Source organism: Cynara cardunculus, assembly GCF_001531365.2.
Source record: "Cynara cardunculus var. scolymus isolate 2C chromosome LG 17, CcrdV1, whole genome shotgun sequence".
NCBI classification, from domain to species: domain Eukaryota; kingdom Viridiplantae; phylum Streptophyta; class Magnoliopsida; order Asterales; family Asteraceae; genus Cynara; species Cynara cardunculus.
Genome location: NC_037544.1, coordinates 1584102 through 1587170, shown reverse-complemented (window position 1 = coordinate 1587170; position 3069 = coordinate 1584102).

Genomic DNA, 3069 nt, shown 5'->3' with positions numbered 1-3069 from the left:
TCCGAAAACAGCGATGACGTCTTAATCAAAATCAGATAAAATCTTTGACTTTCGTCAAGTAGTTAAGAATATTTTAAAAAATAATCACCAGAAAGAAACATAAAAATAAGGTAGGTGAAAGGTGAACTGCCGTCCTCGTGGTTTGTTGAAGATTTACTGTTTTAGTTCTTATATTTACTTTATTTATGTTTTTGTCACTCGTATTTAAAGATATGGGTTATTATTGTCAGGGATGAAAATAACAATAAATTGTAAACCATATGTACTGTAATTTCAAAACCACACGAACGAAAGTCGGTTTCAAACCATAGGGACGGAATCGTAATTAAAAACCACCCAAAAAAGGATGAGATAAATGCACCTTTGTGTATTTGCTAAATAAACCCCTACCATTAATTTTTCTCATCACATCAGTCAACATCAAAACTTAGAGAGTGTTTGGTTAGAGTTATTAAGCAGTAATCAATTAAAATGAAAATAAAAGAAACTGTTTGGTAATCTATAATAAAATGGGTTAATTATTCTAGAAGTCCAAAAATTCCATTCCTTGTTAAACTTCATTCCCTGTTAGATTCATTGGATGTGAGGGGAACCGAACCGATCCAATCATCCATTTGATGTTAGATTTTGCCAACTGATCTGATCGGATTAACATTGGATAACTCCAATCCAATCCTATGGATGATTGGATCGTTCGGTTCCATCCATTGGATACTTTTATTGGATATTCAATGGATGATCCAATGCGATTGGATCCATCAAGTGTGTTAATTCAATCCAATTCTCTAACAATGATACAAATTAATTAATCACTTTTAATATGTGCTAAACCCAACACAAGGGAAGTTAAAATTTCAAAGTCTCACATAAAACAAATTCTGATTTAAATAATTTAAAAATAAATTAATTGGATAATGATTGAACGGGTAACTGGATGGTCATCGGATGATTAATTGGATGTTGATCGGTTCAATTTTGGTCGGTTCTACACTGCTATCCGAGAACCGACCGATCCAAATTGGATATTGAAATTTTCTTCGATCCGATCCAATTACAATTGCATATCCAATCATGATCGGTCAGTTCTAATTGGATCAGTTGGTTTCAATTGGATCGGTTGATTTTCTACATACCCCAAAAAAAAATATCTGATTATTAATTATAGGATTATTTAATTTGAAAGTTGAAGGAGGTAACATACGCTCATCCCGCACTTTCATCCTTTTAATAATTAATACTCCTTTCCACTCAACATTTCCATGATTACGATTCTTGATTATTAAATTTTGCTAAGAAAATAAGAAATGTCCACACAACTTTTTTGTTTTTTTTTTAAAAAGTGTGATAAATGCATAATGCAACAAATTATAACAATAAACATTACAGTTCATGGGGGACAATGCTGTTTTTATGAGACACGATTTTTACAATTGAAACTTTACAGGAAAACACTGTGAAGTTAACATTCACAGTGTTTTTGCTGTGAAGATTTAGCTTTTTTTTTTACCTTCACAACATTTTGGTGTGAAGTTTCGAGTGTAAAAATCGTGTCTCACGTGAACCCAACTCTTACATCTGATTTGGGTGAAAAGTTAATTATCGACAAGCCTGACCGGTTCCATACGGAGTCCACCTATAAGGACACCAATGTGAGGGCCAATTTTTGGGTTCACTCAGTGGCTGAGACTAGACATTGAGATGGGATGAGGGTCGAACCAGAAACCTATCTTGTATTTAGACAAAGTCGTCCCGTCTTTTGCTAGCTGAGCTACACGTCGAAGGCAACTTTGCATTTGATTTAAATTAAGTGAATCTATTCATCTTGAAGAACAATGTCTTAAAACTTTTTATTTAAAAAAAATTAAACTATATATACTTACTTTTGTTCCTATTTTCAAAAGTGAAAATTATAATTAACTTGATTTCTATTTTAGATAACGTACTTTTAAAACTTTTATTTTGCTACCTAAGATGTAATATTTTAAACATTTAAGTATCCGGGTAACCGATTGAAGACTAATTTTAGATTAAAAAAATTCATATCACTAACCACGTCAACAAATAATATTGAGTTGGATACTACATCAGCATGATAACCAGTTAATGTTTCAACCGGTTACCTGGGTACTTAAATGTTTAAAACTTTACATCTTGGGTACCAAAATTGAAGTTCTGAAAGTACGTTAAATACGTTACATTTTCATACAATTTGTCCATTCAAATATTCATATATATTTCAAACTAAATAAATAATTTTAAATATTTTATTAAAGTTTTTTTATTGAAAACATTTAATTGTTTATTTATGACCAACTTATTATTATTATTATAAAAATGTAATCATAAAAGTAAGAACATGGATATTAAGGATATGATTGAAACATAGGACTACAAAGATCAAATGAATCCTTCGTACAAAAATAGTTATATTAAATTTACTTTTTTATGTGTTTTTTAAACCGTTTTCTGTAAATTTCTTCTCGTATATATCAATATCATGTGTCGGTTTTCGGGTTTTCAAAGTTCAGATTTAACGAAGAAAGTTTAAATAGCAACGTCCTGATAAACAATGGGAAATAGCTTTTTACGTTATGGTTATGTTTGATAAACTAGGTTATACACTAAGGGGATGTTTGACAGTTGCTGAATGATTTGGTGTAAAATGATTAAATGGTTAGAATGATTAAGAGGCTCTTATGATGATAGTGCAAAATGAAATATAATTGTTTGGTAATTGTTTACAATGAAATTATGGCGCTGAATGGTAAAGGGAAGTCTAGAATACAAAATCATTCAGAGGGTTTTAGAACCATTAAGGAACAGATTTTTTTTATCAAACAAGATTCACCTCTTAATTAAACTATTAAGAGTTAACAAACGACCCCTAAGTGTTAGCCAATGAGTAAATTACATTGATAAAAACAAACGGACAAGTTAGTTGAAAAATGTAGAATGACCAAAAAGGGAATGTTAAAAGTAGTAAATTTTAACATTTCATAGTACATTTAAAACAAATCACAAATAATATAATATATTAATTAATCATCATTCAATTTCATTTCTTATTAT